This window comes from Rhinopithecus roxellana, chromosome 13, assembly GCF_007565055.1.
Source record: "Rhinopithecus roxellana isolate Shanxi Qingling chromosome 13, ASM756505v1, whole genome shotgun sequence".
NCBI classification, from domain to species: domain Eukaryota; kingdom Metazoa; phylum Chordata; class Mammalia; order Primates; family Cercopithecidae; genus Rhinopithecus; species Rhinopithecus roxellana.
In genome coordinates, this window is record NC_044561.1 from 85879513 (window position 1) to 85906676 (window position 27164).

A 27164-nucleotide genomic window follows, 5' to 3' on the forward strand; every position below is an offset into this window, starting at 1 on the left:
TTACAATAGCTGCAGTTATGGACTTGCCCGGAGAGAAGGCTGAAGGTTGAGGGGGCCCAGTGTAGTTGGCTCAAAGGGCAATTGAAGCCTGATTCTTGGAGTTCCACAAAGACTGGGTGTACTATCAAGGGTCTACAATAGTGACCGTGTAAATCAGCCCAAGGAGAGCAGTTCTGGAAAAGGAACCAGAAGATAATATAGCAGCTAGAGTCTAAATTTGTATTGTCAAGGTGACAAGGTACAAGTCAATTTGTGTTTCCCTCTCTTTTGACTGGGTGTTCTCTGATGTTGTAGAGATACTCAAAGCTTCTCTGCCCTTGCCTCCTCTGTGAGCGTTCTGCTTGCCTTTGAATGGCTGGCGAGGTCGAGGTCACTACCTTTGAGTCCAGATGTCCTGAGAGAGATGGAGACACTAGTTTATAGCCCTCCCCCTGAGACTGATTACACAATTTCAGTATCACCTGCTTCTCCTTTTTCAGCTCTAAGAATAGCAAAGATGAGTTCACTGATAGCTGAGTCACCTCATCGAAGGCATTGTTGTGTCCAAATACCATTGATTGGAAACTTTGTCTTAAACACGTCTTAGACGATGTTTTTTCCTCCTGTCAAAAGGACAGGAATATGAATAATAAATACTGTATTGGGGTCTGTTGCTATTACACATACACATATAAGTTTTATGTATAAATTACAAATACATGTAATTCAGCACAAATTAATTTTATGTGAGCCCCACAGCAGTTTTGAGAATTAAGTATTATAACCTCCATTCTACAGATAAGAAAACTGAGGTTCCATGAGATTATGTAATTTATTCAAGGTTTTCTAGGTAGAAGTGGTTGAGTACAAAAAATGTGACCTTCTGACTCAGAAAGCATTCTCTTCTCTCTGCACTGCATGACATCTGCAGCTCATTTTTATGATAAAAAGTAAAGAAAAAAATGTACAAGACTGTGAACACCTTGCTTATCCCAGCACACTCAGCACCGAGTGAGAACATTAAGACCTAAGTTGTATTAAACGATAGCAAGATCAGGACTATCGTCATGAAAGGTGGACTCAAGGACTTGGGTTTCTACTCATTTTCACATCCATAATAAACCAAGCCCCAAAACTTGTCAGCAATCTTCTTGCTTATTTGTTTTTTTCTTGTAACAGTTAATCTTTGCTTTGATGATTCTTTTTAGGATAACATAGCTAAGAGGAGAAGATGGAAATGGAGTGTCGTGTCCTTGGGAGACAAGCAGAAAGGATGTACAAGGCACTTTGTAAATATCTTTGTGTTTGTAATAGCTGGGGAAAAAAAAGTTAAGTAGATGAGTTCTCTTTCATGAAGAAGTAGTTTGAATCTTACCTTTGAACAAGAACAATTTTATGTTCCCAGCTAATGTGAAATGTGACAGAAAAGGACTGATCCCCAACTGTTCTGAAGAAAGATTAAATGCACTTCTGGTTCTTTTCACAGCTATTCATCATTTTAATTGGTTTTGAAGCCAAAAAACTTTGACAGCATTTGGGATGGGAATCCAACTTCATAATTCATAAACTATGGAAAAGTGATTATAGCCTTCATTTGGAAGCTGGGCACATACCTTATTAAGTTACTACAAGATGAAACACCAAAATCTACATTAATCACACAATCCCTTTGTGCACAGGGGTTCTAGTAGGTGAATTATGGGACAATGGTTTCTTGGGAAGGAAATACTCTGCCCTAGACCTTTTGGGGATGACATGTCCCTGACTCATGGTGCTCCTTGCCATTCCTGCTACCATCATCATTCATGGCATTTTCAAGAACCAGGAAGAGAGTTCATCCAACCCCGGTGCCTCCCTGTTCCTTGTCCTCTCCCCACATGACACTCTGCTCTGAATAGATGTCCATCGCTTTTCCATCCCCTACAGTTCGCTCCAAATGGTTCAAGGACATGTCCTCTCCCCACGTGACATTCTGCTGTGAATAGATGTCCCTCACTTTTCCATTCCCTCCAGTTCACTCCAAGTGATTCAAGGATATGCACTGGGTTTTTCACTTGATACCACTTTCACATAGTAGACTCTTAACAAATGTATCAGATAAACAAATAAGCAAATTTCAAGAATTGTCTAAGTTGTTTTGTTGACATCAGTATCATTTGACATTATAAGAGTTGTCAGGTGGAGCTCACTCATGCTCTGTACGTTAACAAAATTATTATTATTTTGGTATTATTATAGACAAAACTACAGGTACAGAAAACAGATCCAGGGTCTTGCTATGTTGCCCAGGCTGGATTCAAATTACTGGGCTCAAGCGATCCTCCTGCCTCTGCCTCCCAAGTTGTTGGGACTATAGACACATGTCACCATGCCCAGCTACAAAATTATTAAAATAAAACTGTTTGCCTTTGGAATTCGGTAGAGCAACATAAGCATGCTTCCAAGAGTTTCCAAACCTTCAAACATTCAGCTTTCCATTACTGTACTTGTACTTTTTTACATTAAATGTCGATATTTCCAGCCTCCTTTTTTAATGTGCTAGTGCCATACCACTTCTATTTATACCACATTTAGCTATGGAGGTGTTGTAAGCAGCATTATTTACACATTTTAATTGCATTTTGTTGTTATTTTAGGAAAACAAGTGGAAAATGGAAATGAAATAAACTGATAGTAGAGATGAAAATAGAGGTCTCATAAATTTAATACCATTGAAACAAGAGAGAAATCATTAGGTGTGCTTTGAACAGAAAATCTTTACCCCCAACAGAATACTTATCGGATTTAACTCAACTGTGCTCAATAGTGATTGAAAAAAAGAAAAAAAAATTAAAAATATTCATCTTTTTGAATTTAAATGATTAAAAATTAGGTTTAAGAGTTGAAGTATAATAGGGATTATGTAATTATGATAATTCTAACTTTTTTTAGCTTTCTGGGAGCATAATCTTACATTATAAATGCACATTTATTGTTCAAATTTGGGAACTGCATATATTTTTCAAAAAATCAAATGGAAAAATACTCAGAATTCTATTTAAATTTATTTCATTTAGTTAAAAATCTCTAGATATACTTGCTTATAAATCTTTTCGAAACTTTTAAGATACAAAATTTGATGGGAAAAGAAAAAGGAATGAAGTATCTTAGCTTAGCTTGACACGAGACCTAAAATAAAAACAGTCAAGTGATGTTCTGGTCTCATTGGACTGAAGGCATCGCGTTCACAGCCTGAATCCTTATCTGATGCTGGGGACAGAGCTGGGATGGATGACTACACAACGCCTATCATAGCCCATTTACTCACAGACCAAGGCTACCCAAGTGAGAATGATATTCACAGAGTAAAGCATTCTGAACTCCAGGCACAAGTGCACTGTTTCTAGGCTCCATGACTCTGAGTACTGTCACTTTAGAAAATGTCTAGAAGACATTAAATAGCAGTTGGTTTACCACAGAGCTCTTCAAACTCAAGACAGAGGACATCTAAATTCTATACAAAAATCTGTGTGTGAATGTATATAACAATTTTATTTATAATTGTCCAAACTGAAAGTTATCCAAATGTTCCCAGACTGGAAAATAGATAAACACATTGTGGTACATCACACAAGGGAATGCTATGCAACAATAAAAAGGAACATGTTATTGTTATATGTAACCCCATTGATAAAGAATAAATGTTTGAAAAAGCCAGACTCAAAATCGTATGCTGTATGATTCCATTTGTATAACATTCTAGAAGAGACAAAACTGTGGGAATAAAAAGCAGATCTGTGGTTGACAGGACTGCGGGTGGGAAATGGGGCAGTAGGGGGAAAGTTTTTTGGGTGATGGGGATGTTCTGCCTCTTGACTGTATGAACTTTTGTCCAAACTCGTGGAACAGTGCACCAAAAGGAATACATTGTACTTCCTGTAAAGAAAAGTTAACATAAAAAAATAGCAGTTGGCTATTGGACTAGAGTAATTTTAGGTGATAATAAGGCGCTCTTCTTCTGGTAGAGAATTACAGATGATTTCTAATCATAGCTTTGGAATGGACTAACTTTTCTTTCAAGCCTTTTTTAGGGGGTCTATTCAAAAGAACTGTGTCCCCCCAAAATTGACTAAAATGACCACTGAGTGAGTTGTGAGTTCTCCCCGACTTGTCGGCAAAATGCTGAGTGCTTCTCCTGTTAGGTCATTTCATCACAGGAACAGGCGTAGTTTCCTTCAGGGCCATATTCTCTCAGGTGTGGAAAGAATTTTAACTCCATTCAAGGAAAAACATAATACCTCAGGAGATATAGCCTAACTGTGTTAGTTGGAAAGTGTCCTATTTCCTGAAGGATGAGCTACATGATATAGGGGACATTTGGGACTCCTTGATATGATGACTTTTCTTTCTTTCTTTCTTTCTTTCTTTCTTTCTTTCTTTCTTTCTTTCTTTCTTTCTTTCTTTCTTTCTTTCTTTCTTCTTCTTCTCTTTCTTCTTTCATTCTTTTTTCTTCCTATCCTTCCTTCTTCCTCCTCCCTCCCTCCCTCCCTCTCTCTCTCTCTCATCTCTCTCTCTCTCTTTCTTCTTTTCTTTCTTTCTTTCTTCTTTACTTTCTTTCTTTCTTTCTTTCTTTTCCTTCCTTACTTCCTTCTTTCTTTTCTTTCTTCTTCTTTTCGTTCCTTCTTTCTCTCTTCTATTCCCCTTCCTTCCTTCCTTCCTTCCTTCCTTCCTTCCTTCCTTCCTTCCTTCCTTCCTTCCTTCCTTCCTTCCTTCCTTCTGTCTTTCTCTCTCTCTCTCTTTATTTTTTTCTTTCTTTCATATGGTATTGCTCTGTCGCTCAGGCTGGAGTGCAGTGGTGCAATCATAGCTCACTGCAGCCTTGATCTCCTGGGCTCAACCAATCTTCCTACCTCAGTCTCCTGAGTAGCTGGGACTACAGGCACCAGTCACCATACGTAGCTAATTTTCAAATTTTTATTTTTGTAGAGATGGGGTCCCACTGTCTCTGTTTCTGAGTACCCAGCACACATTTAGGAAAATAAGAGCTACTTCCTTTTCCCAGCACTAGCCCGGGTCTTGGCCTTCCAGCCTCCACCAGTAGCTCATGACTCAGCATTTAAGTTGAAGCTTGGTGGGCAGAAGAGGCTCCCTTCCATTCATCTTCATTTCTGGTTAATTACAGTAATTGGCACAACACTGTTTCCATCCCTATGTCTATTAACCAGCAAATGTTCAAGTCATAGGCTCTCAGCTCTCATTAATCTCATTGGTGAGTTTTTTTTAAAATCATGTGTTTTATTTCCTCATTATGGAAGTTTCAAGTCAGCAGTGAAAATAAGGCCATGTTGATGTCAGCTCCACTTCTGCTTTTCAAGGACATGGGAGAATCTTTGAATATTTCAACATTCTCTCAACTTTATTTTTCCTGTCTTTGAGATGAAAATGAGAAGGGATTCTCCTGGGAGGACTGTGAATTGATTCAATCTTTTCAGAGAATGATTTGATAAGGTTTATCAAAATTAATATTGCATGTAGTACTTGACCCAGAAATTTCACTTCTAAGAACGTATTCTAAAGGGATATTCACACGAGGATTTGAAGAAGATCAAGGAAACACGTTCATCTTGTAGTTTATAATAGCAAAACTTTAGGGGAAACCCAAAATGTCAATCATTAGGGGCTTGGTTAAATAAATGACGGCATATCCACACTGTGGGAGAGAATATGTTGTTAAATAAAAGAGCAGGTTGCATGATACGGTGTACTGTATGATTGCAGTTGGGGGAGAAAAAAACTCTGGAAAGATCCACGCAGAACTGCCACATCACCAAAAGTGGAAAGTGAGTGGGTTGTATAGAGGAGGAAAAGGAGACGAGAGAGAAGGGAAATTGCAGTTTTTATTTTATCTACACTTCTGTAATGTTTGAATCTTTTTGATGATGAGCAAGCCTTGATTCTATATTAAAAAGGCAAATAAGGAAAAAAGAGTGATGCGTTTCTAAGAAATTAGTACAAATGATTAAACTATATCCCTTTTAGAGTGTACAGCGATTGGAGAGTTTCCAAGTGCCTTGACATCTGTCATCTTCGTTTATGCCTGAGACAACCTAGGGAGGTGAGCAGGTAGGCGGTGAAAATGCTGAGGCAAGACATGGGCAGGCTTCTCCACTCATTCTTCCCACGTTCACAAGGCATTTTTGGTGGTAACTGATTTCTAAACTGGCTCTTTTGCTTATAGATTGTGTTTTAAATCATGTTTTAAAATTGAGGTATGATTTACAGTAGCATATGTGATCTTAAACGTGCATGCTGCATCTTAGCGGTATGTAAACCTGAGTCACCATCATGCCAATCAAGATAGTGAACGCTGTCATCACCCTGGGGAGTTGTCTCACCATATGATGCCCTTCTCAGTTAATCTTCACCTACCTTAGGCAACCACTGTTCTGATCTCTACCGCTGTATCTTAATTCTGCCTGCTTTAGAACTTCATGTAAATGGAACCAGAGAGTATGTACTCTTGCATTTGTCTTTGTTGTTAGCTAAAAACATTTGGAGATTTGCCTATTGTACTGTATGCAGCAGCAGTTTGTCTGTTTTGTTGTGGGATCGTATTCCACTATAGACATGTATCACAGTTTTATTTGTCCATGCACCTGTTGATGGGCATTGGAATTATTTCCAATTTTTGCAAATATAAAGCTGCTATGTATATGCCATTTTATAAATATACATTTTTGTTTCTCGTGAGTACATACTTAGGAGTGCGATTGCTGGTTGTATGCTAAGTGTGTGTTTAACATTACAAGAAACTGCCAAACTTTTTCCAAAGGGATTGAACCATTGAACATTTGTATTAACAGTGTAAGAGGATGCAGATAGGTTTCACCATCACAAATACCTATCTTTAGGTATATCCGTAGGATTTTCCTATAAAGGAAATGCTACAGGGATCTTTCAGCAGCTGTAAACCCTGTACTGAACCCTTACCCATTCTAGTCCTCACAGCTTCCCAGATTAGAGAGATAAGATAAATGAGCCCTGGTCCCTACCCCAGGCGGCGAGTCCGGAAGACAAATCTCTTAGCCGATGGTCCCTGGAGCTGCAAAGTCTGAGCAGTGTTCAGGCCTGAGCATCTGTTCACACCTGTTCCATGAACCAAAGAGCATCTGTTTCTTCAGGTTCAGCTGATATTCATTGTCGTTAATTCGAGAGATCTCCCTTTCTCTCTCCACCATTCTCTCCCTGTATCGATATTGGAATGTGTGGATATATACCCTGTATCATATATGCCTTATGTCACATAGGGGCATATTCCCTGTATCATGGCTGTGTGAACCAATCACCGTGGCTATTCCTTCCAAGACCCTTGACTACAAGCACATCCAGGTCCAGCAGTTCTCAGGGTGTGCTGTGCCCATCCTGGGCTGTACATGGGGGATTTTAGGGGTAGACAGTATCTGTTTTTATGATTACCTTATTTATATGGCAAGTGAGATTTTCCATTTATGGTGGTAATGCACAGTTAACTTTTAAAACTACCTATTAAAATAGTGAATCAGTTAAGTAAAAATGATTAAATAAATAAAAGCACAGTGGGTCACGCAAATCGCAGTTTGATTTCATATTTAGAAAACCCCAACTCTGGTACAATTTCTCATTATCTATTAAAGACACTCTGAGTGACTTGGTTGATCATCATAATCAAAGGAGATTTACTAAGCACCCGTTGTCACTTAGAATATAATGAGCCCCAGAGTAGATACAGGCCCCTGCTTGAGACTGAACATCAGTGATACTGTTACTAAATATATTCCTGTCAAAATCTTTGTAACATCTAACTCTCCATGATGTGCGAAAAATCCGAGCATCCAATTAATTTCCAGATCAACGCTGCACGCTTTCTGATTAAGCATCGTAAATGCTATTCAGCACTCTCTGTGGGTCGGTCCGGGTTCCTGCTGGTGGTGGAGCGAGGCTTTAAGCTCACTGCTGACTCCTCTCCTACATTTCCTGTGCACAAGACTCCTTCAGGACCCTAATGCCTGAACTTACGAGGTGCCTAATGAGGCCCGCGCTATGTGATTGTGTTTTTGTCTGCTCTTTTTAGAGATATATGTTTTGCAGATATCATCTTATTGTAGGTATTCCTGAAGGGTTCTGTTTTAAGAGGAAGGGAGAAAGACTATTTTGGGAGCACCTCTGAAGTTCAGGGTGCTTTAACACTCTTTCTCTCTCTTTATCTTTCTTTCAACCGTAACAGCTCTTTGGCAAATAATCTTTCTCCTAGAAAAGCCCCCGTCTGCTCTTCCTGCCTCCATTCTTGCTCACTCCCAATCTGTCTCCTTAGCAGGCAAATCTTTGAAAAATGCCAGATCCAAGCATGTTATTCCCCCTCCCCGCCACCCTGAAGCTTCCTTTGCTCCTAGGATGAAGTTATGAACCCTCATGGCTCACAAAGTTTATACAGTCAGTTCTCTTTCTACTTCTCCAATGTCATCTCATGCCATGTTTTTCCTTCCCATATTGATACGCTTCTGCTTTTCCCCAGCACACACACACTGGCCTTCTTCAGATTCTTGAAAGGGCCAAGCACATTCCTGCCTCAGGACTTTTGCACAAGCTATTCCTTCTGCTACCAGATTCCTGGCTAACTCCTCCTCATTCTACAGGTATCAGCATAGGAATAGCTTCTGTAGGGAAACTTTCCCTTACCTGGCAGTCCAGATCTGGTTCTCCATATTAAACACATTTATAGCACCGACTATGCTTCCACTGTAGCAAAGTACCCAGATCATAATTATTTCTGTAGTTATTTCTTTGGAGTCTATTTTACCCTCTAGCTGCTAAGGTCCTTGAGGGTAGAAACTATGTCTGCTCTGTTCAGCCACTTGTCCCTGCCTCCCACTTGGGATTCTAGTGATTCCTGCTTCCTGATATTCATGACCTTGTATACAGTCCCCTACAATGAACAAGGCTGACCTGTATAACCAATAGGACATTGCAAAATTGTGGTATGTGACTTCTGAGGCCAGATCATAAAAGGTATTGTAGCTTCCATTTTGGTCCCTCTCTGGGATTGCTTGCTCTGGGTGAAGTCATCTGTCATGTCATGAGGATGCTCAAGTAGTTTGTGGAGAGCTACGTGCGAGGAGAAACTGAGGCCTCCTGCCAACAGCCACCACGTGAACCACTTTGGAAGTGGATCCTTCAGCCCTGGTTGAGCCTTCAGATGACTGCAGTCCTGGCCAACATGCTGACTGCAACCTCATGACAAACACGCGGCCGGCGGGCGCGGTGGCTCAAGCCTGTAATCCCAGCACTTTGGGAGGCCGAGACGGGCGGATCATGAGGTCAGGAGATCGAGACCATCCTGGCTAACACGGTGAAACCCTGTCTCTACTAAAAAATACAAAAAACTAGCCGGGCGTGGTGGCGGGCGCCTGTAGTCCCAGCTACTTGGGAGGCTGAGGCAGGAGAATGGCGTGAACCCGGGAGGCGGAGATTGCAGTGAGCTGAGATCCGGCCACTGCACTCCAGCCTGGGCGACAGAGCAAGACTCTGTCTCAAAAAAAAAAAAAAAAAAAAAAAAAAAGAAGAGAAACACGGGGCCACCCAGCCAAACTGCCCTTGAATTTCTGACCCATAAAAACCATGCTGCCATGTTTTGGGCGTAATCTGAGATGCAGCAATAGGCAACCAATATACTACAGTTCCTGGTGTAGCATATCACTCAATAACTAGGTGCGAATGAAAACACGAAGACATATTGCTATCCTTCTTTTATATCTCAGGAATGTACACGTACAACAAAGAAGTTAATTAACTTGTTTCAAATCACAGTAACTAAATATAGAGGCAGGATTGGAACCCAGATCTACCTGTCTGCATGATCCTTATTGCTGCCATTCCTATTACTCTGTTTTATCCCCCTTAAAGACAGAAATCTTAACATCTAGCTGGACAGAGGATTTTATATTTTAATACAGAATTTTTTGCTGATTACACAGAGGACAGGGCTACAGACTAGGCATTTAGTGCAAAGTTCTCAAAAGTGGATTGTGCTCACTTGGGAGGATGTACAGGATGATCCATTAGAGTGTTGGGAGGAAATATTTTAAGCCTTGTTTTACCTTGATTTAAAAAATGATGTATTCATTGTAATAGTGGTAAAAAATGTGTAACATAAAATTCATCATCTTAGCCATTTTTAAGTGTACAGTTCAGTAGTGTTAAGTGCCTGTACAAGCAATCTCCAGAACTTTATCATCTTGCAAAACCAAAACTCTATACCCATTAAACAATAACTCCCTATTTTCCCCCTCAACCCAGACCCTGGCAGCCACCTTTCCACCTTTTGTCTCTATGAATTTGATTACTCTAGATACCTCATATAAGTGGGATCAGAAGAATATTTGTCTTCTCATGACTAGCTTATTTCACTTAGTGTAATATCCTCAAAGTTCATCCCTGTTGCAGCAAGTAACAGAATTTCCTTCCTGAAATTCTGAATAAATAATCTTAGGACTTTAGGATCTTAAGATGATAAAAAGGCCGAATAATATTCCATTATATGTATGTAATACATTTTGCTTCTCCATTCATCCATTGATTGATTCATATTTGGGTTGCTTATACTTCTCTAGAGTCAAATTCACTGATGATATGGCAGCTTAGAAGTATAGGAAATTGTTCCTCTATCCATCTTGATATTAATCATCAACCAATGATGGATAGGAGTTGGTGTGTTCATAGTCGTACTCTTTCTCCCTCATATGTTCTAACTCATGTTCTAGGGGTGCTTAGCAGAATGGAGCTCGTGTTGCCCACAGTGGGACTCACTTGTGCACACCCTGTATTGACTTCCTTCCCTGTTTCACTCCCCTGCTCCCCTACCTGTGCTTCCTGGGACCAAATTCCAAATAAAATGCTGGTTCATGGATCCATGTCTCACAGTCAGCTTTTGGAGGAATCCCAGCTAAGACAGTAAATGAATGCAAAACTCTTTGAAATCATTCAGCCCCGGTGATTAGAGTATACAGCATCATGCATGGAAAAGGAGCATCACTTTGACTTAATGTCTGTCATTCTCAAAAGCAAATTAACTAGATTCAAAATACTTGAGGATTCCATTTCCTTAACAAAACTAATTCAACTTTTGTTTCTTAATCAGGGATTTTATTGGAAGGGAGGAGAGTTTCATAAGATTTTAGAGTTACAACAGACAAGAGTTCAATTTTCTCAGCTCTCAAATGAGGGTGCTATGCCCCCAAGACATTTAGGAGTTTTCCAGATGTCACACTGCTAGAGGGTGGTACAGCTGTCACTGGAGCCTGTATTGAAGCTCTCTGGACTTAAGTCTCTAACAAAACAATTTTCCTACATCTTGATACACAACTGGTTAGACCAGGGGATTTCAGCAGACCTTTTCTTAAAGGATCAAATAGTAAACATCGTAGGCTTTGCAGGCCATATGGTCTTTGTCACAATGACTCTACCCCTTCCCTTACAACATGCAGGCAACCATAGATCTCAAGTAAAAAACTGAGCGTGGCTGCGTTCTGATAAAACTTTATTTACAAAAACAGGTGGCCAGAACCTGTGTAGTTAGCCAACGCTTACGTTAGGTACAAAGGAGACAAAGGTCCTCTTTGCCTTTGTATTTAAGAGAAATATTTTTTCTTATTTTTTTTGAGTCAGGGTTGTGCTCTGTTACCCAGGCTGGAGTACAGTGGTGTGATCGTGGCTTACTGTAGCTTCGACTTAGGCTCAATAGATCCTCCCTTCTCAGCCTCCTGAGTAGGTGGGACTACAGATGCACCACCATGCCCAGCTAATTTTTAATTTCTTTGTAGCGACGGGGTTTTGCCATGTTACTCAGGCTGGTCTAAAACTCCTGGCTCAAGCAATACACCCACCCTAGTCTCCCAAAGTGCTGGGATTATAGAGATGGGACGCCATGTTCAGCCTATGCAAAATATTTTAACTTTTAAGACTCAAATTATTTATTTATTTATTTATTTATTTATTTATTTATTTATTTATTGAGACAGAGTTTCACTCTTGTTGTGGAGGCCGGAGTGCAATGGCGCAATCTTGGCTCACTGCAACCTCCGCCTCATGGGTTCAAGCAATTCTCCTGCTTCAGCCTCCCAAGTAGCTGGGATTATAGGCATGTGCCACCACACCTGGCTAATTTTGTATTTTTTTTTTTAGTAGAGATGGGGTTTCACCATGTTGGTCAGGCTGGTCTCAAACTCCTGACCTCAGGTGATCCACCCACCTCAGCCTCCCAAAGTGCTGGGATTACAGGTGTGAGCCACAAGGCCCGGCCTCAAATAGTTTATTTTTAAATAGTATGTAGTCACTTAAATACAGATTTAAGTGCATTTCCTCAGACCCAAAGAATAGCTTACTGGATCCCAAGATGTGTCACTGCCATTTGTCCTCCCTCTCAGATTTTTGCTGTGTTAATCCTGTACGATTACTAGCACTAGGGGTATTGTGTTCCAGTTGTTGCTTACAGGACACAATGGCACATGCACAGACAAGACTTTCTTCCCCAAATATCAAAATGAGAGTGTATACTTTTCACTGTGTCAACATTAATTACTTGTAATTTGGCGTTTGATGTTATTTTCTATATTAATTTCAACACAATGGGATGAATCTAATTTGGAATGATAAGATTCATTTGCATTTAAATTGATATTTTAAGCATTCCCTGTGAGGAACAGATAGAATCCATGATTATAATTATAAGCATTGTTTCCAGGGCAGGTTTGTTTCCCTTTGGAAGGATTTGTAAATATGGTGCATCAAGTTTATTATTAATCATGGTGACACTGTAACACCAGGTTTCTCAAGAGAGACTTGTGAACAGAGTGTCCATATTTTGAAAATTCTCTTCTAGTGGAACAGTGGATAAGCACAGCTCATTAGTTAAGAACATGCTCATATTGGTTTTTTTCCTCTTTCTTTTTCTTTTTTTTTATTTTTTCAAAATCTTTTTGATACTTAACTGAGTGGAAACTAACCTAGGTTAATTTTTTAGCTTGAAACTGCATGCTTTGAGAAATCAGATGGCCTATTGTTAATTGCATATAACACGAATGAATTAAGAGCATCAAGGGAATCATTCCTGCTGCTTTCTGTTGGTCTCTGTTTTCTTGGGATGGACAAGGCAGTCTTGGACAGAGAGACTTTCTGTTTTTTGGTTATGGCTATGAAGAAATATAGCATTTCTCCCCAGAAGCTACTAAAGAAGTACTAGGAAGTGTTCATTTCCTGGGGAAATTGTCTTCTCTGTGGCACTGACCTACAGCTTTCCTTTCATAACAAAATGCTGGTGTTGACTGAGGTATAAATAAATTCTACTATGAGCAGTATAAAAGGAGAAGCAAACAGACAGGGATAGGAGCTATGTGAGGAGAAGCATGGCCAGGAGAAGCACAGCAAAAAGACAGAGATAGGAGCTATGTGAGGAGAAAGCATGGCCAGGAGAAATTAAAGGCTGAAGGCAAAAGAAAAAGAGGAAAGCCGAGTGTTCAATCCTTAGCCAGTCAGTCATCTCACAGATACCTACTGACCACTCGCTGTTCCAGCCCTGGTGCTGTGCTGAGGATAAAGAGGTGAACAAGACAGGTCAGATCCCTGTGGCCTCATCCTCCTGGGGCTGACATTCTAATGGGGGAACACATGCAAGGAAACAAAAATACAGAACCACAGACTATCTTAAGAACTAGGAAGTGGCTACACAGGCTGTGCAATGTAAGTTGAGATGGATTCAACTGTGGGAACAGCTATCGTAACTGTCTTTTAAGCCTTGAATTAGGGAGAAACCTGGATTGTAGAGTCTGGCTCATTGTGAGCGAGCAGGACAAAGGCAGGACGTGCTAAGTCTCACAGGGGGAAGGGGGAGAGCCACCTGTTCGTTTTAAGCACGGGAGTGATATGGTTTCCCCTACTTTGTTCTTTGTAATGACCTTTCTGCTTGTTTTGGGGATAATGCATTGCAGAGGGTAAAAGTGGAAGCAGGAAGCTTCTGTGGGGTCCAGGAGGGAAGTGATGCTGGCTTGGTTCAGGATGCCAGCGGTGGGAACAGAGAGGCAGATGTGTTGCCTAGCAGAGCTGGCAGATAGGGTGGCCGAGGGGAAAAAGAAGGGAGGAGCAGTCAAGGATGATGACGTTTAGCACGTTAGTCATTGTGACCATGGTGATGCCATTTGGTGAGATGTGGTAGACTGGAGTGGGGCAGGTTAAATGAAGGCAGCACAACAGATGGTGAACTTCACATTTTGTTACTCACTGACTGTGTGAGCTAAGGCAAATCACTAGCCTCTCTGATCTTCAGTTTCCCATCTGTGACAGGTGGATTAGAAAGTACCCACTTCACTGGTTTAATACGCACATTAAATGTGATCATGCATGTAAAACACAAGGCCAAGCACACAGTGAATACTCAACAAATTCTGGGAACTAACACTCCTGCTATTCCGTAGAAATCAATGGAGAAATATCAGAATCACGACAGGGAGAAGAGGTGGGAGACACCACATGGTTCTCATACTTCGTTAGCCAACAATCAACTCTCCATGGGAGGAGAGATGGATTTGCGAGTTATTAATAATCAAGTGAGCAACAAATCAAAACTCCCCAGTAAAGCTGCCATGTAGTATAGGATCATTGTGACTGCTTATGAGTGATTAATTGAAGTGGTTATGAGGCTTGGCCATGGTTTTATTCACAGATAATATATTTTTTGTTGGTAAAGTGCCTGGTAAGAATTCCTGCAAGGTGCTGACTGTATCAAATGACTCAGCGCCCATCTGTCACCACACAGCCTCTACACAGGGACTGGCTCCTTTCCACCAAGTGTTCTGGAACATTCTTTACATGTTAGAGAAAGAATATGTGTGTGTATGCTTGTGGGGTGTTGTGGAGAAAAAAAGGGAGGGTGGTCCAACATCCATACCAGAATAGCTTCAATGCCCTAAAACATTCTCAGAAGTTCCATTTAATGTCTATTTTTTGATTGATCAACAAAGACCCAGTGTTCGTATCAGCCATATGAATAATCATTATACCCCTTTGATTCTGGAGACAATGAGAATCTTGTTGGGGATGACAATTATAGATGGGGAAACTGAGGACCATAAAGATCAAACAATGCATTTTTTTTTTTTTTTTGGTTTGCAATACCTCAATGGGAGTCTGTGAACTAGTGCTCTTTGAATAGCTTAGATTTACACTGAACTCCTTATTTAAAAAATTGGCAATGCTTGAGTTATAAAACATAATCCATCTCTTTCCATAGCTTAATGAAAACATCTCCTACACACTGTAATACATCTTATTCTTCTGCCTTGCAGAGCAGTTATTGTGGAGAGGTTGTGTGCATGCCACATGGAAAGTGCAGACCTCACCATAATATTCCCGGTGATGTTAAGGAACATTGCTAAGAGCCAAAGCCTAGCTTCCTGTTCTTGGCTTCAGGTTTTAATTATTGGTTAGTAATTAAGGATTCTTTCTTTGTGAAAAATAATTTCCCGTAGGTTGGGAGTCAGCAGCAGGGTTACCATGGTGGAGAAGCTAATCTTATTTCTATGTCAGAGATTCTCTCTGCCTTGGCCACGTAGGATGGAAAATTCTGCTTTGCCTAAAGCTCTAGACTGCTGTAATGTAAGATCAGGATTCCTGGGAGCCAACCTGTGATGAAAACTTGTAGGCAAGTGATTTATTAAGGATGTGCTCCCAGGGGAAACCAGTAAAGGATTCTGGGAGGCAGGACAGGGAGGGTTTGGCAAGCAAGAAAGTGGAAAGAAAACTTAGAATAACACACTAATTGCCCCTTTTAATTTCATTTAAAAAATGCTTGCTGCAAATTCATATGTGTCCTTAAGGCAGGAAGGGAGGGGGAGGCTAGGAGAACAGACTTTGAGGTCTGACCACCTTAGGCTTGTGTTCTTCCCTGCTGAATTCTAGCTGTGCAATCTTGGGCAGGTGACTTAACAACATTGAATGCTTACTGAGGGTGTCCTATGAGCCAGAGGCAGTTCTAAGGGCCTTGTGTGCACTGCTGAATTGAATTATCACAATCACCAATAAGGCTAGTATTATTATTAACCCATTTTATAGATAAGGAAATTGAGACACAGAGAGATTAACTTGCCTAGGGCACATAGTTAAGAAGCAGTTGGATGTGAGATTTGAATTCAGCGAGGCTGGCCCAAGAGCTCCTCTTCACTTCCTTACTAAATTTCTCTGAGCCTTTAGTTGCAGAAGAATTATTATTTATGAAAGGGCCACATGTGGCAATAGGCAGAGTATACTTATTTTTGAGATAAAAGCAAACATATTAAGAAAAAGTAAAACATGAAGAGTGGTCTATTTGTATTAATTCAGAAAGGCAGCAAGTCATTCAGTTTGTGCTCAAATATCCACTATAATCAAGAAGGTTGTGTTAGATTTTTTATTGCTGTATAGCAAATTACTACGAACATAGTGGCTTAAAACAACGCAAATTTATCTCAGAGTTTCTGGACATGGGTTAACTGGGGCTTTTGCTTAAGGTCTCACCTGGCTGAAATCAAGGTGTCACTGGAGCTATCTTATCTAGGGCTTGGGGTCCTCTTTCAAGTTCATTCAGTTGTTCGTGATTGCAGGAGTGAGGCCTCAGCTCCTAAGGAGTCCACCATTCCTTGCCATGTGGACCTGTTCACATCATGGCAGTTGCATCTTCAAGGCCAACAGGTAAAATCTCCACTGCTTAGAATCTCTCTGACTTCTTCCTTCTCTGACCTGTAGATTCCCTTTTAAAGGGCTCACCTGATGAGTTCAGGTCCACCCAGGATACTCTTTCCTTTGATTAGCTTAAAGTCAACTGATTAGGAGCCTTGATTACATCTGAAAAAAATCTCTAACTGTGCCATATAATGCAATCTAATTACCTAATTGTAAGAGTGATATCTCATCATATTTACAGGTCCTGCCCATACTCAAGAGAGGGACTATACAGAGTGTTTACAATAGAGGGTAAAAATCTTGGGGTGGGGGGCATTTTACAATTCTACCTACCATAAAGTCTTTGTCTTCAAGGAAAAATGATTAAGAGATTTTAAAGGTAAGAATGGGCTCTAGCCAAAATGAAATTTAGAGTGCTCATGATTCTTTGACACAACTACCAAATTTATCGTCTATCATATTTTAGAAGACTCCATGGCTTCAGAGTCTGATCCTTCTTAATTGAGGCCTGGGCATTGTTTCTTTGTCTTTGTTGCTGCTTCAGAAAACTGGAATTGGATGATGGATCAGACCTTCGGTCTCCATCAGATCCACATTTGCCCAGGCAATGATCCCATGTAGGTGTGGCTCCAGTGGACACACCCGCTTGGGCTCTGTTGCTTGGCAACAAGACCTGGGCAAGCAGTGTGGAAGACTGCCCACTTTGCTGTGGCATCAACCCACTACTCCCCTCCTGGGTGGGGGACATGGGTTCAGAAACCTGGTTAGGCCCACCTCAGACACACAGAACTGTGGCTTTAAGACAGTACGATTGGGAAACAGGCACATGAGGAGAGGGATAAAGTAAAATGGATGTCAGTTTAGCAGGTTCAGCATTATTCAAAATGACTTGAATCACAGCTGCAGCCAGGGGTTATTGCCAAGTTAATTATTTGGAAGGCTTGGTCACCTAAGGGTTTTTGGTTCTCTGAGATAGAAACCCAAATAAAAAATCCAGTAAAATATTTCACATTTTGGGAATTCAGTGCGTATATACTGATAGTGAAGACAAAGAAAGGAACAAAGGCAGTTGAGAATAGTAATCTTTCAATTTTCTTATATTTGCATAAATGACTTTCTTGTGGCTTATTACGTAAACATTGCTACACTTTTTCTGAACAGGTGTGTTTAGTGATAAATGGAATAAAATCCCAATAGTCTCCTTAGAATCCTCTCATCTTTTCATCCATCCATCCATCCCATCCATCCATCCATCCATCCATCCATCCATCCATCCATCCATAATTCAGTCTTTTATTTATGAAGTCTGTCTTAATGATTTCTGTGGGGGATGAGGCCTCCGGTTCATTCTCTTGTGAGTAAAAGAGTTGGAAGACATTAACCTGGTCTTTAAGCCACCTAAATTTAGTCAAAGAGATGAGAATCTGTCAAAGGGCTTTAGGGAATTTGGAGTAAGGAAATGACTTTTGTGGGCTACTTTTTATGTCTAGGCTTCTAGGTGGAAGAAAATCTCCAGATGAAATCCAATTACCCATTTGTCTAGTATCGTATTGACGAATCTTCTAGATGAATTCGTATGCTGTATCGACCCAAGAAAACAAGTTCATCCCCCATGTGGTGAGCTGCATTCTTTTTTTTTTTTTGAGGTGCCATTAGATACATATAATGTCTCTAACTTGATAAGCTGGGACAAGTAATATAAGCAACCCAAATTTTCTACAGATAACTGAAGTGGTTTCTTTTTTCATTTGTTCTTCAGGAATCTCTCACAAATCCTCAAAGATAATCCTGTTCTTACGTTTTAGACTTTTTTTTTTTTAGTAGATTCTCTTTTTTATTATTATTATACTTAAAGTTCTAGGATAGATGTGCATTTAAGTATCTTTCTTTCTCTAATTTTTTAGGGCCGACTTGCTTTTTCTAGCTGTTGCATTCCCATATTTGTGAGTGGTGTTTTATTTCCAGGCCAGCACTAAGCATATTATAATGTAATTATATACTTACATGTGAACCCCCCAAGGTCAGGGACTAGATTTTTCACATTTCATAATACAGGCCCCTAGTATAGCAGTTTGCACACAGTGGGAAAAATACAGCTTTCTTAAATGCTGACTAAGTTCAATGAAACAAATGCTAGTCAACTGAACAACTTAAAAAAATAGATTGACCAGATATTTTCTTTGCTTTCAGCCATAGCTGTAAGTTTAGGTCCATACAAGTAGTTTCATTTTGTTAAGCAAGGTTTCATTTCTTCCCCATTTTTAAAGCAAAGTGTGTTCCTGTAAAAATAAACAGTTTCCTCTAGTACATGAGTTGCATTAAATGATAGTCATTTGACCGATGGTCTATCAAAGTGATTTTTAAAAACTCCCCATTCTCAGTATTCAGTCTGACCACCTGGTGACAAAGTGCTCATCACGATCCAGCCAGCATTCAAGAGCACATTGAAAATGCCAGCCCTTCCTTTCAATAAGAAACAAAGGTTATTTAAGCCTCAATTTCATATGAAATATTAATGTACTTATTTAAATATTCATAGACCTAAAAGCCAGAAGCAATGTATGTGATCAATACTTCATAACATCTGAGTCATTCGGGGCTGAGTACTGTGCTGGTTTCTTGCTGCCACTCTTTTATCACGGAGGCCACATGCCCCCTGGGGCCCAATGTGCACACTTCTGTCAAGCTCAAGGTACTTCCTGTGCTGGCAGCTCTTCTGAGCTCTCAGCAGGCACCCACTTCAGAGACAGTCACCTGTCAGGACCCATCTAAAGAATGGAAAAGTGCAGGAATGTAGGGGTGGGCATTTTTCTCTTACAATCACTTCTGTTGGTGAAATAGCAATCCTGGAGCATAAATAATGTTCCAAATTTTGAACTGAACCAAAGAACATAATTTGTCCTCTCCTATCTGGGGACCTAATTGCATTTCCAGCAACTTGAGGGATTCTAGACATTATAGAAAAGAAATAGCTTGTAGTTATTTGTATGTGGATTATTCACCTCTCGAATCATATTCTCTCCAGGCTTATAGCCATAGGACCTCAGTTAGTTTCCAGGGTCCTCTCTTTCCTCAGTATCATGCATGATGAAGGATGCAATGGTGGCATCCACCTATGGGGTGGTTGAGAACTAGGAATTACATAGGGGCTGTGCATGCTACAGTTTCTGATCATCATCGATAGAGGGTCATTATATAATTTGGTTCCTGGTATTACTTGCAATAATACTGGTGAATTAACATTTAATGCAATTTAACAAATATGTATTAAATACTTGCTTAACTCTGTGACAAGTATTAAGAGGGACACAAAACACATACAAAGTACACAATTCCTTACAAAGAGCTTATGATCTAGCTGTGGTGTAGTCAAACATTATAGGTGAACTGCACTGTTGAATGAATGAATGATTGAATGCACGAATGAAGTGCCAAAATGAATGAGTATGTTAACCATCAGAATCTTGGAGTGCTTTAAAAAAAATATACACTATGAGGCTTATCCTTAAAGATTTTGATTCAGTAGGTCTAGGGTAGGCCTAGAAGCCAATATTCTCTTCAGACTGGGGTACACCTCAAGTACTGTAGGAGGATGGAGAAGGGGGTCTAGCATGGGCAGCTGTAACAGTTACTGCATAAAAACAGCCGTAATATGTCAACAGCATGTAACCGTAGGTGTTTATATAGCTTACGAGTCCGCAGTTCAGCTGGCAGCCAGGTGCTCTGGGCTGGGCCCAGCTAGGCAGCCCTGCTGAGCTTGGCTGGCTTGCTTGTTTCTGTGTGTTGGCTGAGGTTTGGTGATTTTGGTGGGGCTCAGTCAGGTAGCTCTGCTTCTTACTGCAGCTCTGTAGGCCAATGTGGGTGGTGGTGCTTCAGGCTGTGGCAGCAGGGCAGCTCTTCTTCATGTCTCTCACCCTCCTCTAGGGTACAGCAGGCAAGCCTGGGAATGCCATTCTAACAGTGATGGCAGAGGCATGAGAAGGCAGTTGGGAGCACACAAGGCCTCTTAAGGCCTAGGCTCCAAACTGGCACAGTCGGTTCTAGATTATTCTATTGCTCAAAACATGTCACAAGGTCCAATCCAAAGTCAAGGGGTAGGAAATACACTTCAGCTCTTTAAAGGGAGATTCTGCAGAGTCCCATGGCAGAAGCTGTGGTCTAGGGAAGGATGTGGATTTGGAGTCAATGCAAACTTCTGTATTTGTTGCACTCAAGAATACTTGGAAAAGCTCACGAAGAGTCATGAATCTGGACAGATTCTCATCACAGGATCTTAGAGCTTCTCAGAGCATGACTCAGAGTTTCCAAGCTAGAAGATGGAGTGCAAGAAGTGGCCCATCCTCCCAGCCATCAGAACAGGAGCTGATGTCCCACCCTGCAATGGCTTAAATAGCAGGAGATTTCCCTGGCTCAGAGAAAACCTCACTTGGGGAAGTTGCTACCTTATAATCCCTTTGCCCATCTTAGGAATTACTCTCACTTATGACTATCCTTGAATATTCATCTAGTTCTAAGGTCTGTGACAGGGAAGAAGATGCAGGTCAGAAATCCTGCTTCCTTGGGGATATCCTTCATTACATCCCTGGCCACGAGCAATGGGTCTTCTCCCTGCCTTTACCTTCTCTTTTCTTGGATGTTGTTTTTCAAAGCCTTTGAGATTTATGCTGGTATCATCTGCTTTTTGCCCTTAACTTTGCAAGCCTCACAATCTTATACTTAGCCTGGATCAGTTGTCCTTTTCTTTTAATGACACTGAGTTCACTGGGAAGTCCAATGAACAACTGTACTGGTTTCTTGAGGCACACCCCTGCTTCTCCATCAGGACAACCCAAAATTGTGCAAAGTTGTAATCTCAACTCTTTTGAGACAGAAGGAAATGAATGCTTGTTGAGCATCTATTATGTGCCAGGCCTGATATGCATATTATCTCAACGGTATCTTGCAATCCTGACAAGACATCCATTTTGCCCATTTCACAGATGAGAAAATTAAGGTTCAAAGATGTTTGATATACTCCTCTAAGGCTGCACCATGAGGTAGAGAGCCAGGAGTCATCTCAGCTTTGACTCAGTTTCCACTACTGCCAACTGTCAGAACCTTACCCTTATAAGCGGGCTGTTTTCCAACTGTCAGCATATGCAACTCTGCTGAAGGCTCTGTCTTCAGGACCCTATTTTTCTTGTCTCGAGTGAATCATTCTATCTCCCCACCTCATCTCTACTCCTGGGTAGTGGCCTTCACCCAGTGATTGACAGGAGTTGGTGGGTAACTCTGAGGCCCGCTCGGTCCACACTGTTTCCCAGAATTCCCCAGGGAGATTGAGCTCCCATTGCCCTTGGGGTAATATGCTCTCTGGGCCACTCTCCCTTTCTGGCATCACTTTCCTCCTTCCCAGCTGGTGCTTCCTGGGATCTCCTCTCAAATGAATGACTTGCTTTCAAATCCTTGTCTCAGGGTCTGCTTCTGAGAAAACCCAGCACACAGCAAGAAGGCTCTGCTTGGATTCTACAGACCCACCAGCCATTTCTTCACCTTTGTAGCTTCAGCAAAGCTACAAAGCAGGAGACGTTCTATCCCACCCACCTTCATGCCCTGAAAGCTGCCGCCTAAGTCACACTCCACATGTTCTCCAAGAAGTCTCCCTTTGTTCCACAGACCTAGCAGAACCCCTGAGCTTAGGCCAGTACTGTGAACTCAACCTGAAATCCTCACTGGATTGGGAGCTCACAATAAAGAGACCACGACCTCCCTGTCTGCCTGCCCCTCACCTGACAGTCATGTCTCACATGCCTGCATCTTTACTGACCTGCCGGCTTCTCTAGAGAGTGCCTGTGTCTTATTTATCTCTCTTCCTCTGGGGCTTGCACATAGCAGGTTCAATCCACAGCAGTTGTATTGACTTAGAGAAAATACTCAGTTTGTATAGCAAAGATGGGTAAAGGAGGCTGTAATTTTAACTTGGTCTAAAATAGTCTCTTGGCTAATACTCATTTTGTGCCATGACTATTAGGATAGAGAAAGAAAAATTTTAATTATTTGGAATAGTGAACTTTTACCAGTGGGACTGGATCCCTCCGATGAAATTCAATCATAGAACAATAGAGTAATAATCCAAGTGGCTGTTATTATCCTTTGCTCCCAACACTCAACAGGCTTAGTGTAGATTTGTTGAATTAGATTAACATTAACAACTTACATTTATATATTGATTTGCAATTTTCCAAGTATTTTATTCTTAGTTTAATAGAAAGAAACTGGACTACCAGCATATGCTGTTTCCTCTCTTAATATACAGAATAACCAAGCTTTGAAAATAATTCTGCTTTCAGAAACATTTTGGCTGGTTTGATTATAAAGCAATTTTTTGAAGAGCCTTGGGTAGAGTTTTCAGTTCTCACCGAAAAGAAATCAGTAACCACAAGGAGTTTTTCCAACATAGAACATGTCTATTTATTTTAACCTTTAATGAATTTCCAAGGCATCTCTGGGGCAGACGTTGCTACATCCCCCTTCAGCCTGATACCCTCATGTCCCTGGTGAGCTGCAGCTGTCTGTACCCACACCTTTGCCCAGGGCTTTTCCCCAGGCTGTGGGGAGGTAGGAACTTCTTTTGGGACAAGCCCTCAACCAATGACTGATGAAGTTGGCACATAAATACCCCAGCTTCTTGAGGCATCACATCCCAAGGGGGATCACTCTGGCTCACGTATTCTATGCTGTCTCCCAGAGTTCCCCAGTGGGATTAAGCCTCAGTGCCCACCGTGCTGTCTTGTTTGATAACTGCCCCATTTACGAGCTACCTTTCCTTCCCGGATTCATTCCCTCTCCTCTACCCCTGCTTCCTGGAATCCCCTTCCAAATAACCTACTTGTACTCAAACCCCCCTTGCTTCACAGTCTGCTTCTAGGGAAACCCAAGCAAAGACCTCGCCAAGTACCTCTCTGTCAAAGGGCACCAGGCTGGCTCATCCCTCAGAACCATTAGGTCACTTAACAAGGTGTGAAGCTGCCTGTTAATTCTCTGCTCAAACAATTTTCGAGCCTATCACTGTCTACTGGTTTTATTGCTCTCCTGGGCTGGTCTACTCTATGTGCTGTCCTCATTGTGTTAATGATAGTGTAAAATTTTTAATTAAAAATAAAGAAGATTAATGTGGTTAGTAGCTCCGAGGTTGTCACGCTGAACTCTACACAGGGTGAGAGACAGACACTGTGCTGTTAAAAACCAGCTAGTTTGGGCCCTCTGCTGGGGAATGGAGCATGAAATATTTAGGTGTTCAGTTTTCTTATCTATACCTAAGAGGTAGAACATTTTCACAGCCATATGTAAATACATATAATTTCATTGTCAGCTTCCAAGTGTTTGATACAAGTTGAAGACTCAGACTTTGCTCTGAATGCAAGTTATCAGGATGTGCAGTTTTGTACAGAAATCAAATTTTCTGTTCAATTCCTAGGTCTCACCTAGTTTAAGTTCATCACAGACATTGTCATCTCTTCAATAACATCCCACCAGTGGACATCAATCATCCTCTTGAATATTTTCAGGTAGGAAGAAATTGTTACTTTCATTAATTTATTAATATTTATTTATTTGTTTATTTATTTATTATTTTTTGAGACGGAGTGTCCCTCTGTCGCCCAGGCGGGAGTGCAGTGGCGCGCTCTTGGCTCACTGCAACCTCTGCCTCCTGGGTTCAAGTGATTCTCCTGCCTCAACCTCCTGAGTAGCTGGGACTACAGGTGCCTGCCACCACGCCCGGCTAATTTTTTTGTATTTTTAGTAGAGACGGGGTTTCACCATGTTAACCAGTATAGTGTCGACCTCCTGACTTCATAATCCGCCTGCCTTGGCCTCCCAATAATTCACTAATCTTAATCACTAGACAGTTCTTCCTTTGACTGAATTAAAATCTTCCTTCTGTGGTTACCACCCATTGGTGGGAATTTTCTTGGGAGAAATTACTGAACAAGTGGAATGCCTTGTTCTACCAGGAGAATCTGAAATATTTGAAAACATACTCAATGTGCCTGCTTTCTTTTTTCCAGGAAAAGCTTTTCCAGTTCTTTCAGCTGTCCTTAGCATGGCATGGCTTGGCCATGTTACCGTCTGCCCTCCCATCTCCCTCTTACAGTGAAACACCCATTGGAAACAACCTAATTGTTCAACAATTGGAGATGAGATTGTTTAAATAAATTACAGCACAAGCTAATGCCATGTAGCCCTTAAAATTATGTTTTGAAAGATTTTGAATAACATAAAACTGTTTATGGCACATCAAGCAGAAAGGAAGAATGTGCAAGAAGAGCCAAATTTCATTAAAAATAGACACATAGAAATTTAAGGCCCCAAATATGTCAAAATATTAAGAATGGTGGTATTACGGCTAGTTTTGAATCTGTTTTATGCTTTTTCAAATTTTTTGACAAATAACATGCATTCATTTTTTTAATCAGAAAAAATGATGTTCTTAAGAAAGAAAAGAAGAAAAAAGAACTTGAGACTCACAGAACCCGTAGAGTTCTTCAGGTATATTCTGGTATTGCAGATCTCAGAGGAGCTGGCACGGCTTAATATGGAGGCTTCGCGTTCCAATTTCAGATGAAGGTTTTGGCAGATGGATCACACCATCCACTAACATTGTACCAGCTCACTGGAACCCCAGAGGATTCTTGCCCCATATGAATGACTATCTTTTTCGAATCTGGCAGCTGGAGTTGGGAGCAGCCTGACAGGAACTGCCTTGGCTAGGCAGGGAGAAGGGAAGGATGCAGAGGTCGGTCTTCATGTCTTAGGCCTTTGTGGGGTTATGCTATGCACAGGAGACAGGCCTTGTGCCCTCAGCTTTCCAGCCCCAACGGGTGCCACCCCACCTTGAAGTCCTCCAAGTGGCAAGATGATTGTTTCCCCAAGGATGGTTTGGGAAAGTGAGCAGAACTCCACGTGGCTGCCCTGCAAGGCACTGGGTCCTGGAGATGGAGGGAACTGTGGAGAATGTCAATGCTTCTGTCTGCAGGGGGTGGAGTGGGGATGGCCCTCGGAAGGAGGACCACTGATCCTGCAGGCCGTGATCTCTGCCACACTTGCTGTCTGTAAGGAACGGCCCCAGATACATCAGAGCTTTGGAGAAAATGCAATGCAGTGCTTCTCAATCCCCTGCCTGACATATCTCCAGGGCCCTGCGGTTATGGAGGAGGCAGGGAAAGGTGGAGGCACTAGTGGGGTCAGTCAAAGTCAGGCGGAGGCAGCAAGGACTGTGTCCAGGGCAGTCCCTTTAAGGAAGTGTACGAGAAGACCAGCAGACAGCTCCGCTCATGTGTTCATTAGGGAAGGCGCCATGGGGAGACAGGGAGAAGGGCTGTTTCCTTAGACTCCACACACAGGACTGCTAGGCACGGGCAGTTTACAACACTCTTCTCCATAGATATGGATTATTATCATTGCTGAGAATATAGCCTTGGTTCAATTTCTGTCATTTCTCTCTGGGGCCACATTGGCTGGACTCTGCCAATGATTCATTTAATAGTTTTTCCTAATATTAAAAAAGATGCTCCTCTCAATTTATTCTCTTCCAGATTTATAAGATCCCTTCAATGCCCTATTTCTTGTTGCCTAGTGCACGAAACACATGGAATATTCCCACTTTCTTTGTGCAATGTAAATACACTCGCCTTCCAGGACAAATGACCCAGACTAGTGACCTCCAAACACTCCAAACAACCATCCTTTCTCTTATGCAAGCCCTTGTTCTCTAAATGAGTCTCTTCAATGACTAAGATAAAATTTTTTACACCTAGATCTGGAGGTCTCAGAAGTATAGCTTAGAAATAGTTTGGATAATTTTAAGTGAACACACCAATGCTTGAATCTTGTACTCTCCAGGGCTAAAATAAGTGATCGATTCTGTTTAAAGGGCTTGTGGGGTTCATCAGGAAAGGAGCGTGTGACTTGCTGAGTCAAAAATTAGAGTGTGTGGTTCTAGCCCCGCAGGGCTTTCGGTGATTCTCTGCTAACACTGCTTATTGCTAAGGGAGAGTAACGCTCAATGTTATGGGGGAAAGGCAGTGGTGTGGTCATAAGTGACATAAATAATCAAAAAAGATAACATTCTTACTTTCATAAAGCTAGGGCTGCAATGTGAGTCGCTGCAGTTTTTGGCTTTTTGCCTTCAGTTTTATCCAACAAGAACCCAAATGGCTCATTTCCACCCTTCAATTCAATATCATCAGGTAGAGTTGATTTAAACCTTGCCAAGTCTCTGTCTTCTTCACCCTCCCTGTACCTACTTTCTTGGTACTCTGTTCTTTCAGACGTCAGATTTCTTTCTTCTCTCAAAGCCACTGCCTTTGACTGCTGCCAGGCCACATGCCTTGTCCATTTGCTTGTCGCCTGAGCTGTGGCTCCAATGGGATGGACAATTCCAGTGTGGCTGCCTACGTGGCTGTCTGTGTGTGCATGCATGT

The 27164-nt window shown here is 41.3% G+C and overlaps 1 protein-coding gene across 3 annotated transcripts in view; it reads right to left on the reverse strand.

The window, feature by feature from the left end:
• Positions 1–27164, reverse strand: part of PCSK2 (proprotein convertase subtilisin/kexin type 2) — a 249377-nt gene that overhangs the window by 82454 nt on the left and 139759 nt on the right. The window lies entirely within an intron of this gene.